This window comes from Tupaia chinensis, unplaced genomic scaffold (assembly GCF_000334495.1).
Source record: "Tupaia chinensis unplaced genomic scaffold, TupChi_1.0 Scaffold000066_1, whole genome shotgun sequence".
Lineage (NCBI taxonomy): Eukaryota > Metazoa > Chordata > Mammalia > Scandentia > Tupaiidae > Tupaia > Tupaia belangeri.
Window position 1 is genome coordinate 8211649 of NW_006159525.1, and position 13892 is coordinate 8225540.

At 43.5% G+C, this 13892-nt stretch overlaps 1 long non-coding RNA gene across 1 annotated transcript in view; it reads left to right on the forward strand.

Annotated features, from left to right (window-relative positions):
* Window positions 1–11590, forward strand: part of LOC114005250 (uncharacterized) — a 76682-nt gene extending 65092 nt beyond the window's left edge. The window contains exon 3 of the long non-coding RNA XR_003547126.1: window positions 11466–11590. This is a non-coding gene — a long non-coding RNA (uncharacterized LOC114005250). The remainder of the gene's footprint in view (window positions 1–11465) is intronic.
* The last annotated feature ends 2302 nt before the right edge of the window (window positions 11591–13892 follow it).

A 13892-nucleotide genomic window follows, 5' to 3' on the forward strand; every position in this document is an offset into this window, starting at 1 on the left:
TTTTACAGTTTATGATGACATCACTACCTATTATCTGGAAAGCAGAAAATGTTTATGAAGGTTATTAATTCACAGAAAATATATTACAGGAAAAAAGGCAAGGACTCTCCACTTACATATGCTTGCTATTATTAAAGAGTCTTTGGGTTTGGGTGGAAGGAATGATAGACATTAACCCTAAAGCTTAATATTAGACAGCTCAAATAATTCACCAGAGTCTAAAACCATGGAAATGTTGCCACTATGTATTTTAATTCAATATGATATTCCACAATCTCTTTTTTCAGTTGCATTGGAAAATTAGGTTATCAGAGAAGGGAAGATGAAAAAGTTGTCTCATCCTAAGTAGCCCAAGAGAATCAAGAGTCACTATCTCAGTGGGAATAGGAAGTGCTCAAAGTTTCGTGAGCTGTCAGAGAGAATGTAACTTTACATAATACTACTTAATATATATATATATGTATTTTTAAAAATCATAGAACACAATGTGTAGCGTGGCTGTATCTGCAGTTTTTTATTAGAACTATAATTTATGTTTTTTACACTTTTAATTACATTTTCTTTTATACATTCAATCACATTATTTAGCGCACAAAGTGAATATTTGAACATGTGAACATTTCTCCCTAGTCCGGTTGGTAAAACTATAAAATATCTTCAACAGATAATACCACATTTCTTTGTCCCATTAATGCTTTGCCTCCCTATTTGTCTTCTAAATGTATCTCTAGTTTTAGTTTCTGGTGAGTTTTTGGAATTGTAATTGAACCTAGATCTGCCCAACTGCAGAGCTTGAGTTCTTGCCTGAAAGTGGAAATCATTACAGAGCAAGAAAAAAGACGCAATTAAAAATTGTCTATAAAACCATCATCTAGAAGTAGCTGTGACAGCAACTTGGCAAATTCCCTTCTTTTGGTATCTTTTCCTTAACTATAAAATGAGTTTTTGTTATTTCTTCAGCTTTCTTTGTTTCTATCCTTATTTCTATTCCTATGTAATTTTTACAAACTCATAGACAGGAATGATGCCAGGGGTCAGAGATAGGTGGTCTGTGTGAGCCTGTGTGTGTGTGTGTTGAGGAGTAGAAAGCAGGGGACTTCAGGACAATGGGAGTCTTTGAAAGCCTGTTGCTCCTTTTGAAAATGGGGAAAGATATGAAAGAATGGTATTCATGACACACAAGGACACAGTTTTCACCATAATATATTTTACACTCACACACACACACACAAACACACACACAAACACACACATGCAAACATCCCAAACAAGTTTTTCATGGCGCAATACTTACTTTTATTATGTGTGGCACTCTTCAATATTTTCTGTTCTCTTTTCTATCTGATTTAATTACTTTTTGCAATGTTGACCATGGCTCACTAAATTGATTTCACAACCTGCTAAAAATGCGGTGAAAACCCTGAGTGGGAGAAAAAAGGGAAACCTGAGTGGTCAGACAGAAGGAGGTAGCTGACGAGTGCACCATTTCGTGTGTGTCTGTCTTTCCTGAATAACGGGGCAAGCCCTTTCCCAGACAGACTTCCCGGCAGCCGGAGCTGGTCTACCTTTCTGACCTTATTTGAAATCACATGGTGTGTTCAACGTTTTTTAACTTTTTTTTTTTTTTTCACAGAGTTCGATTTGGGTTTTAGCTATGAGAAATACTCTCAGAGACATATCCAAAAAGATGAACAGTTTAACATTAGAAAACGAATATTACAAATTAAAATTCTGCACCTGTGTTTGTTCATGAAGCGAAGTGTCCAGAAGAGACTGTAGTGTGTGATTATACTCTGACACCTCCAGGGTGAGCTCTGTAAGCAAAGAGCAGAGCCCATTTACGTGTTCCCTCTCTGCGGCGAGTTGCTGGATGCATGCTGATTCCCAGAGAGCACGTACAAACAGGGGAGAAAGGCAGGGTTCAGGTATGGATATACGATGTCAGCTGCTCCATAGCATAATCTCATCTAAATGTTTGTATGAATCATTTTTCTCTTTGACTAGCCAAATGCCTGGAAAGAAATATGCCTCCCTGACCCATGAGTTAGCTCTCAAGACAGTTGTGTTCTGAAGATTTCTCAGCGTAATTGGCTTTTTCACAGATTTTCTGCTTATGTCAACAGCAAGCACCAGAAAGGTCCTCTTTCATAGCTCGGATCTGCACGATTGTTCATATATGTGCACTGAAAAGCATGCCCACTACATAGCACACATCCTCTGAGACAGCTCAGCTGCTGGTCCCCTTGTCCTTCTCAGGTCATGGCAACGAGATCACCTGTGCTGAAACACGTCCTTCCCTTCCCCTGTTTTAAGTGCAGCCCTATGTCCTCTGGACAGTGCAGGCCAGCACCCCCTGCAGCAGCTGAGTCCTCTGCCCTTGCCTGTGGTCTCTTGGAATCAGCTCTCACTGACATTTAAAATAAAGATAAAATTAAAAAAATGCTTTGGGTTATAATTTACATGGAATTAAATCTGCGTGTATTAAGTGTGTTCAGTCTGATGAGTTACGACTCATCACCACCACAATCCAGAAATAGGATCTTCTCATCATCCCAGGAAGGTCCCTCACACCCATTCGTATTCAATTACTGCCTGCCCCCTACCAACCACCCCCCCTCCAGCCCTAAGAAGCTTCTGTCTTCTTTTCATCGCTCTATGACTATAGATAGCATGTTGCTCTTTCTGGAATTTACTGTTAATTGACATGTAATATATAGTGCTTTGTGTCTAGTTTCTTTTGCTCAGCATAATGCTTTTGAGACTCTTCCACATTGTCGCACATGGTAGTCCTGTGTCCTTTTATTGCTGGGAAGCATTCCACTGACTGAAAGGACATACCACACTGTGTTTAGCCATTATATGTTGATAAATACTCAGATTGTTCCAGTCTGGTATACAATGAATAGAGCTGCTATGAATATTTGTGCTTTTGCATGGACATATATTCTCATTTTTCTTGGGAAAATACCTAGAAATGGAGCTACTGAGTCATGTGATAAACATATGTTTGACTTTATAACATCTAACAAATGGCTTTTTGAAATGGTTTTGGAATTTTATAGTCTAAGCAGCAATGCTAGAGAATCTGTTAGCTCCCTGGTTTTTTTTTTTTTTTCCTGCATCCTGAAAGTAGAAGCTTAGAGCATTGATTCTAGACAAATTTTCTGAATGTAATTTACAGATTCCTTTCTAAATTGTTTTGGGGTTTGGCTCTCTGGTGCAGTAGTAATGTACTTCTCAAGAAAAGCCTGATCCCACAGTATTTTCTTTTTAAAGAATTATTTTATTTAACTTATTTATTTATTTATTTTAATTTGACCAGCGAGGGACAGAAAGAGAGAGAAAGAAAGTGAGAAAGCATGCTGCCAGGTCCAGGACTCAAATCGCACTTGGCCATGGGGGAGTCCTGCACACTGAACCACCATGCCACCTGCTAGCCTGACAACCACAGTTTGAATCCCTGCGTGATCAGCTTGAAACGCTCTGGGCATGCATGCGAGTGTCCAAGATGCAGTGGACTGAAGAACTGAAAGAAGGGGATCATGGCTTGAGCAGACCCTGTGGAAGGCACTTGTTTCTCTCATTCTCACATGCACACACACACACACACACACACTCTATCTCAAATAAAGGGAAAAACTTTAGATTTTTCTTTTGCTACATTTAACAATTTTGAGAAGATGGTGTTTATTATTACAGGCACTTCTTACATAATGGCCAGATACTGTTCCTATGACTGGGTCTAGGTCCTTGAGTGAACTGGTCAATAAGCGAGGAGCTTAAAGGCAGATGTCTGTGGTGAGCCACGGCACCACTGGGTACGCATTTTTCTTTTATTATTCTTTTTAAAATTATTTATTTATTTTTGTTTGTTATTATTATTATTTTTTATTTCTCCAGAGAGAGAGAGAGAGAGAGAGAGAGAAAGGGAAAGTGAGAAAGCAAGCCACCAGGTCCAGGTCTTTAACCGTAGTCATTCATGGGAGTCCAGCACTTTAACCATGACTCCGCCTGCCAGGCCTGGGCTATGTATTTTCAACAGATACCATATGAAACCAGACTAGAATAGTGTAATTCTATCTACACAAAAGGCATACATTATAGAAGCACCAGAAAGTGTAAGACACACCACAGTACAATAGTACACTGTATATTATATGTATATCTGGGATAATAGAATAGTACACTGTATATTATATGTATATCTGGAATAATAGTCTTTATTATGACTACTACTATGGGTGTGCAGTAAAGTACAAATTTATAAGTGGTTAAGGTGCTGGACTCCCACATGGTTGACCATGGTTTGAGTTTCAGGCCTGGCAGCTTGAAAATCACGCCAGACACATGTGCATGCATGCCCAGAATTCTGAGAAGGGACTGCAGTGTGGCCCTTCTTCCTAGGGGGTAACTTTTCACTTTTCCTCCCTCTGAATCTCTCTGTCTCTCTCCTTTCCAGTGAACACATGTACGCTATGACAAAAATATAAAAATAAATTATTAAATAAAATAAAGATAAATAAATATGTATTGTGTGGTTGCCAGTACTTTCTGTAGCGAGTACTAACAAAAAGGAATGACACAAAAACTGTGAAAGGCATTCTCAGCATTGGAGAACTGGTTGGAAGTCTGAGCAATCATTGAACTGGTAGGTTATTAAGTGAGGAATGGCTATATTAAATGGAAATATTTTTTAAGTTACTTTTTTTCTCTGATCCACAGTTTAACTATGTTGCTTAATTTCTGAATATTTCTGGATTTTATGAGGTATCTCTCTTTTTTTACTGATTTCTCATGTGGCCAGATGTCTGACTTCAGTTCTTATAATTTACTGAGACTTGTGCATAGACGAGTATATAGTTTATTCTGGAGAGTGTTCGTGTGCACTTAAAAGAGTGGGCATTCTGCATTTGTGGTGTTCTGTGAAATAAATTATGCTATAGAATGCAGATATTTGGTATATATGAAGTGGGGACATACAATGCCTCTTTTCCATAGTTTTGCTTGCTTTGCTTAGCATTAAACCTTCCATATTCATACACTTTATATCAAATGCCAGAATCTCATTTTTTTTTAATGATGGAGTAGTATTCTGTAGTGTATATGTGCCACACTTTTTCAATGTATTCATCAGTTCTTGGACATTTGGTTTGATTCCATGTCTTAGCAATTGTGAATAATGCTTCAATAAACACGATGTGCAAGTGTTTTTCTGACTGTATTTTCCTATCCTTTGGGTAGATACTCAGGAGTGGAATTGCTATATTGTATGGTAGTTCTGCTTGTAGGTCTTTGAAAACGGTGTGGGAGGAGGATGGCAAATAGAGGGAAGTGGGAAGGAGGGACTCAAGGAGGAAAAAGAAACAAAATATTTAATGGAAAATTACCTGTTGATGATAATGTGTATGGGGAACCGGCAGTTAGCATAATGGCTATGTCGCTGGACTCCCACGTAGTGGACCGTGGTTCGTGTCCCGGACCCGGTGGCTTAAAACTCACGCCGGGCACGTGTGCGTGCGTGCTCAAGATCCCGAGAGGAGAATGGAGGAGAAGGGATTGTGGCATTGCCATCCCCCCCTGGGGGGGGGTGATTTCCTGCTTTCTGTCTCTATGTCTCTCTATGTCTGTCTGGCGAGCGCACGCGCCCTATAGTGAAAAACCTCTCCAAAAAAAAAAAAAAAAAAGATAATGTGTATGGTAATATTTTGACTGGTCTAATATATAATGTATTCATGCTGGGAAATTAATTTTTATATCTTGTAAACATGTACAGTGATCTAATATAAAAAAAAGAGAAGAAAAGAATTTTTAAAATTCAATTATGTTAAAACAGTTACCTTGACAAGCTGTGTCAGATGCATGTTTCATGAGCAGGAGAAAGACACTTCTCACAGTAGAGGAGTGGGCCACTTCTCTGGGTTCAGAGGGCCAAGGAATCTGGAAATACAAGATTTCCAAGGCATAGACTTGTGTTCCTATCCCAGGCCTTACCATTTACTCCTGTCCAGAAAGGGTCCTGAGCTTGCCACAGTACTTCTCAAGTGGTGAATTCAATTTCCTCAGGAGCACCACTCTCCCTATAATGAATTCTGGACCTGGCCTCAGCTTTCTACGCTATTTATCTGCAGGAGATGAGAGCCTGGACGTGCGTGAAGGAGCACCCTGGCTTTCATGCTGTGTCTTAGGTACCAGCAGCATTTCTTTATTTTATTTTATTTTATTTTATTTTATTTTATTTTATTTTATTTGTTTTTGCTATAGGGCACATGTACTTGCCAGAAAGACAAAGAGAGAAAGAGAGAAGAAAGTGAGAAATCACCCCCCAGGGGGGATGGCCATGCCGCAATCTCTTCTCCTCCATTCTCCTCTCAGGATCTTGGGCATGCACGCACATGCACCCGACGTGAGTTTAAGCCACCGGGTCCTGGACTCAAACCATGGTCAACTACGTTGGAGTCCAGCGACTTAGCCATTATGCTAACTGCTGGTCCCCCAGCAGCATTTCTTTAGCTTCCTCTAATACAACCTCAGCACTTAGCAGCAGCCATCTCTCTCCCCTAGTCCGTATAATCGCTGTTTCCCCCAAATGTCTCTAATTCCTGAGACATTGTACCCCACTCAGTGCATTACCTTCCCTTTATATCCCATTCCAGGTCACTACCAGTGGATGTTTTAACCGTTGGTTTACTACTGCCTTCCAGAAGTCAGAGTACTCTACCTACTGCTACCCAGTGGGTGGTGCAGCTCCCAAATCCTTGTTTGAGTCTGTCAGCCAGTGAAGTAAGAAGTTTGGACGAGAAGATGAATTAAACTGTGAAGCAGCTGTGGCTGAGCTCTGGCTGATGGAATAGGAGGTTCTCGAGTGGAGAATGACCCTCCACAATTGTCCCCAACTGAGGCCCTTCCACTCCAAACCAACCAGTCTTTAGAAATGGGCTGCAATGGGTGCATGTGCTGGGGGGTGGGGAGCATAACCTCAGACAAGTCAGCTTCCATGGGCTGAAGGCAAAACTGAGAGAAAGGGACTCAGCTAGGGACAGCGACTCACACCTTTCGCTTGTCCAATACTCCTGGCTGCGGTGGCAATGGGCTCAGTCTTTTGAAGGGTATCAGGATGGCATATCACAACCTCCATATACCCCTACTGACAAATAAGTCCTGAACATTGCGTGTACTCCTGGAAGTCACCAATGATTTTCAGATCCATTTTTTTTTTTTGCCATCAACAATATGGTTAGTGTAACAGAGCCCAAAATATGTAGTCAGAGCTTCTACAATTCTCCACCTGAAACTACAGCTTGAGTTTGTTCATTCTCATCTATAGGCCAACAACTATATTGAGGCCACGCCCTTACAATTTATTGAACTAGGTCTGCATGGACAGGTAGTCTAGCCAGGGCTACCATGTTCAGTGAGGCAGGTTTCATACCACAGAACTGTACATGGAGGTTTTGACTTAAACAAAGGCCAGTATAAATCAGCAAGCATCTTTCCCACCATGGTCTTTTTTTCTAGAACACCATATTTTCTCTAAGTTATGCCCAACACATTTCCTATAGGTTTGAGGATAGGTAATTCTTAGCTTTGATAATGGAAGCAGGAAGAAAGAGGAAAAATAATAGGAGCAAAGAAAGATTTTTTTTGTGTGTGAAATTGGCTCAGAAGAAGACAGGATGAGGTGAGAAGACAGCATACCGTGTAGCTTCATATGAGTCCCATATCCTCATTCTGTCCTTGGGGTCATAGAGCTGTCAATTGGACAGAAAAATGGTGGAGGACAACACGGACCCTTAGGTAGTAGTCCACAGAAGCAGTACTAGTATAGTGTCCCCTCTCTGGGCTAGAGGTGGTAGTGCAGCTCTAAGCACCCCTCGCACATCACTCTCCAATCTCCCAGGCTCTAAATGAAGTAGGGGTCAAAAGAATGGGCAGATTGTTGGTTATACAGACGGTATCGCAGAGAGGGTGAGAAGGGCTGTAAACAAGCACATAACATCACTTTTATTGCAGATGGTGCCCCCAAATGACTTTGATCATTACAAGGCTGGAGTCAGCTCACCTCCTGTCTTCCTTTCAGAGGGACAAACTGGAAAACTGAATAGGCATGACGTAATCTCAGACTAGAATAGAAGCATGGATAAGGGACCTGGGGGAGCAGAAGTAAAACAGAGAAACAGAGTGTCTTCACATTACCAGCTTCATTTTAGTGCCAATGCTGGTAAATTGGTTATCAGGGCACATAAGAAAGGATAGACGCTTTCATGGAGAAGACTGATGCTTATTCATGATATCATCTCTGTTGTTATCTGCCACTACCTAACAAGCCACCCCAAAATGTAAGGTTTAAAAAACAACCATGTTGGGACCAGCAGTTAGTGTAATGGTTATATTGCTGGACTCCCATGTAGTAGACCGCGGTTAGAGTCCTGGACCGGTGGCTTAAACTCATGCCAGGCGTGTGTGTGTGTGTGCCCAAGATCCCGAGGGGAGAATGGAGGAGAAGGGATTACAGTGTGGCCATCCCCTGTAGGGGGTGATTTCTCGCTTTCCGTCACTCTCTTTTGCCGAGCGCACGCGCCCTATAGCAAAAACCTCTCCAAAAAAAGAAAAACAAAACAAAACAAAACATGTTATGTGCTCATGATTTTGCAGGTGAGAAAAATCTGGGCTGGTCTCAGCTGAACAGTTCTGCTGGTCACACTGGGGGTCGTCACATGACTGCTGTTCTCTAGTGGCTTAAGCTGGGTGTTCTAAGATGAGCTCACTTACATTTCTGGTCACAGGTGCTAACCGTTGGCTTACCTAGTTCTCATCTTTAGCAGACTAGTCCAGTCTTTTTCATGAAATGGTTTCAGGTTCCAAGAGTGTGAGAACGGGGGACCAGCAGTTAGTGTAATGGCTATGTCGCTCGACTCCCATGTAGTTGACCGTGGTTCGCGTCCCGGACCCGGTGGCTTAAAACTCATGCTGGGCGCGTGTGCGTGCGTGCCCAAGATCCCGAGAGGAAAATGGAGGAGAAGGGACTGCGGCGTGACCATCCCCCCTGGGGGGTGATTTCTTGCTTTCTGTCTCTCTGTCTCTTTCTGCCTGTCTGGTGAGTGCAAACACCGTATAGTGAAAACCTCTCCAAAAAAAAAAAGTGTGAGAGCCGAAGCCACAAGGCCCTGTATTGCCTATGCTTTGAAGTTGCACAGGCTCACACCTGCTGCATTACATTGGTCAAGGTAAGCTACAAATCCAACATAGATTTGAGGCAATTTATGGTTCAGGGGGCATGACTTCCTGGACAATAGATTTTTGTGACCATATTTAAAAATAATGCATCTCATGGCTAAAGCTAGTGAGGGTATGAACACAAGGGAGCCGTGAGTAGAAGAGTCAAGGCATGCATATGAACTTGTCTTGCACCATTTGGCCTTTTAACCAAATTTGCAAAGATGAACTGTGAGGGTTTCCTTTTACAAAGGAAAAGGGGACCAGAAGATGGCATAATGGTTACTTCACTGGATTCCCATGTAGTCATCCACGGTTAGAGTTCTGGACTCGGTGGCTAAACACTCACACAGGGTACATTGTGCATGCCCCAAATCCTGAGAGGAGCATAGAGGAGAAGGTCACCCAGGGAGTGATTTCTCGCTGTCTCTCTGTCTCTCCAGAGAGCACATGTGGCCTATAGCAAAAATATCTCCCTAAAAACAAAAACAAAGACAACTAAAGAAGGAAAAAGACTGGGCCAACAGGTGGTGTGGTGGTTAAGGCACTGGATTCCCACATGGCTGACCACAGTTGGAGTCCTGGACCTGGCAGCTTGAAAATCACACTGGGCATGTATGTTTGTGTTCCTAAGATCCTGAGATGAGAATGGGAGAGAAAGGCTTGCAGCATGGCCATCCCCCCGGGGGGTGATTTCTCATCCCCTCTTTCTATTTATCAGCAAGTGCATGTGCCCTGTGGCAAAAATCTACCCAATATATAAATAAGGAAAGGGGTTACTTTAATATCCCAATAAATGCTTGTCATTGTGGGACAAAGACCAGAACCAGAGCTCCATCACTATGGTAGCTTTCAATGGTTTAACGAATTTTCAGCTTTTCTTCTTGGCCAAAGGCCATGTGAACGTGTGTGTGTGTATGTGTGTGTGTGTATGTGTGTGTTTTAAGAGAGAAAGAGAGAGAGAAAGTGCCCTGCCATGGGAGCAGGTCTCATTGCAATCTTTTCTCCTTCCATTACTCCATCCCATCATGATCCTGGACACACATGAGCGTGCCTGGCATGGTTTTCAAGCTGCCAGGCTGGAATTCAAACCATGATCAGCCATGTGGGATCCGTTCCCTCTGCATGGCACTTAACCTCTGTGCTATGGGGCTGGCCTGGAACTTTCAGACTTTTCGATATTGCTTATCTGAGCTGAAATAAGGTTAATGATGCCATAAGAAGGGTTTACTAATGCTCACTGCTAAACATAAAACCATAGACGTCCTGCTTAAATTAGAATTGTAAGTGGGCTTTCATTTGAGCAGCTAAATCAAATCATTGAAATCTACAAATATTCCAAATGGAAATGACTTAACCACAGGTAGCATGGGACGCTTTGTGAGAATATGATCACTTTAATAATCAAAAGTGGGGAGAAACGTAATGGGGATGAAACTAATGTGCCATGTGTCAGGTATGTAGCACATATTAACTCACTTACTACTCCCGGAATCTCAGTAGTAAGTGGTATTATCCTCCATTTTACACAAGAAAAATGAGAGGCTCGGCAATGCAGGTGACATGCCAAAAGTTGTCACCTTAGATAGTTTGAAGGTTATAATTTTATCTGAATCTCCCCATTGTCCTAGTTCTTCCCCAGTCCTTATTGAGATTTATATGTATCTTACATATATATTCAAATTATGCACATTTTAGCCTACTTTAAGAAACTATATATCATAAGCATTTTTCAGCTGCAGCACAATTTCATAATCATCCTTGTGAATGGGTGCATACTATTTTTTAATATTTCTTTGATAAACTAAACCATAATCTAATTCACCATTATCCTGATTCGGACATCTAGAATCATGAATTAGATAAAATCTGACTTAATACCATTTCTGGGGATGGTCATAATTAGTTGCTGGATCAAACGTTGTGTTTATAATTCATCTGGGCCTTGTCAATTTTTTTGTTGTTGTTATTTTCCTTGAAATGGTATTTATTAGCAAGATTAGACCTGCTTAAATAACTGTAGGAGAGGAGTACATGAAATGAGGCACATAAATATGTGCCACTCATTGCACAAAACACCTTCTGCATGTTTCAGGAGTGGTTCTGTTTTTCAGAACAATCCTTGCTTACACAAACCTGCTTGCAGTATTTTCAGACTCATCAGGAAGAGTGAGGTTAGAAGAGCTGGGAGAGATGCACTTCTCACCTCTAACCAGTAGATGTCTCTATTTCATTCAACCCTCTATTGGCAGGTTGTTCCTGAATAGGAGACAGGAGCAGGATCTCTGGGAAGAAGCTGTCCCATTCCTTTTGTCACCTCTCACCAGCCTCCAGCTGCCTCCTCCTCCTCCCCTCACCTAGTTTCCTGGTTGGAGGCATAAAGGTAATTGAAACACGAATGCCATTTGATTTAAACACATTCTCTACTTTACCAAATATGTCTGCAAAGTGGGAAAGGTGGCTGAAAGCAATCTCTACCCAGCCGAAGCTTTTTCTCTTTAAATAGCACCACACTCCAAACTAAAAGCTGTATTACTGAGTCATAACAATTAATTACATTCGGAGGTGAGAAGACAGGATTTAACGCTCTAATGCGATTTGAATTTAGGCTGTTATCTCATCCCACTGCTATTTAAAACAAAATCACTTTTCCACGGAAGCATCTGCAACTAAGGATGGTTTCAAAGCTTAAGTCGAAGACATCCTTGGCAACTGAATATTCCTGTTTTAGCTTCCTGAGAGGTTTAATATGCACATTTGGATTTCTTAGACTTTGGTAATGAGGTGCATTCCTTTCTACCTTAGGGTTTGCTAAAAGAAAACGTGGGGTTTGCAAATCTATCCATCAGGTATTTTCTAGGTGTGGGAGGTGTGCAGGATGAGTTACTGGAAAAGGAACAAATGTCATCTCCAACCAGAGGCCACATCACCAAGCATCCTACCTGCATTTCCATGGGAGGCTGACATGGAACCTCAAGGGAGGAGCAAGCAGCAGGGGCTGCAGAGTGGAGCAGGTCAGTGCGGTTTTCAGGCAGGAGTGGAAGGGTAGGGTAGCATGGAAGTCTGATGAGACAAGAGACCGGCCCTTCAAAGGCAGCTCCGTGGCTTTGCCACAAGCTTCTTCAGGGGCACCAAAGTGCCTGGACTAGCCTGCAGATGCACTGACAGCTGCTGTGTGATCCAGAAGAAGCTGCCTGCAGCCCTGAATCTGAATCGCCATGGTGACTCTCCTCTGTAACTCTGACCGACGGGAGATGGGGACTTCTGTCCCTTGGAGAGTTGTTAGGAGATCTGAGAGGCTAAGGATCAGATTCTGGGGGTGCTTCGGTATCTGGAGAGCACTGTACCCATGTAGGATAAGGAAGATGCAAAGACCCTCCAAGACTTGGGAGTTTTGGCATTACCTGGACAGCTCAGGACCCAGGTGACAGATGGCTCAGTGCACTACGCCCTCAGGGCCCATCTCCTGTTTTTCGGATCCTGCCTTCATGGGCCTTGGAATCAGTGTTTGCCCTGCCTCTCTGTTCCTTCTGACCAGTATGCTTTTCCCACCATGCACTTACTCCCCCGCCGTCAGTCTCTGGACTCAGTTTAGCAGCCAAGTCCTGCCAAGTTCCCCCAACCCGCCTCCAGCCCCAGATGGTGGCTCTCTCTACGGTGTTCCCAAGCTCAGCACAGTTAGAGGCTAGCAGTAGCCTGCCGGTGAGCTCTCCAAGCCACTCACTGGCTGTGTGACCTGGACATGGGACCTGACCACCACGAGCCTCATTCGTTCCACTGACCTGCCGGGAATGTTGATACTTACACTGTTGACCTGTCCAGAGGCCTCTGTAGGAAAGGTGGTTCTTTCCCAGTGGCCACCATTATCCTCTGAGCCCCAGGTCTGGTTGCCCAGGCGTGCTTACCTTAGGATTCTCAGAGCCTGGCAGACCCCAGGGGACCTTGTGTTGCCCCTCTTGTCCATGTAGAGGCTCTCTAGTCCTCTGGCCGAATGTTACCCTCAGCAGGCCAGTAACTCCTTTTTCAGGTCTTGCTCCATTCCTAGGGCCCTTAACCTAAAAAGCTCTCTCCTTCCCTTCTGCTCACCTCCACCGCCTTTTATTTTCTTCCTGACATTTATCACCACCTGAGACAGCACCCACCTGTCCATGTGTCTTCCGGGTCATGGCGGGCTCCCCTAACAGAATGTAAGCTCATTGGAGGGGGAACATGCTGCTGGCTTTCTATCCTGGCTGCTGTGTCCCCAGAACCCAGCATAGGGGCTGAAGCATAATAGGTGCTCAGTTAACTCCAGTGGGACGAATGAATGGAAGCCTCTCTACCACTTATATCTGGGCACATCACAAGTTCGCTTAGGGGATCCCTGCTAAACAGGAGCCTGGGACCCCCCTGGGGTAAGAGCGTCTTTCTTTAGGACTCTCTTCTCCACATTCCCGGTCTCCAGGCCCTTCCCTCCTCGAGGCAGAAGGTTCCCTCTCCCAGTCCCTATCCCAGTGGGGGCTTTAGCCGGGAGCAGAGCAGGTGAGGCTGGACTCGGTACTTCTCATTCGCGGAGATTTGGGGGCAGCCGGCTGTGCCCCGCGCCCCACCGCAGACCCTGCGACCCCACTTCCCGGCGGGCGCCCGCCCCGGGCATGCTCAGAGCGCGCAGGTCCGGGCGACAGCGGCGGGGGAGGAGG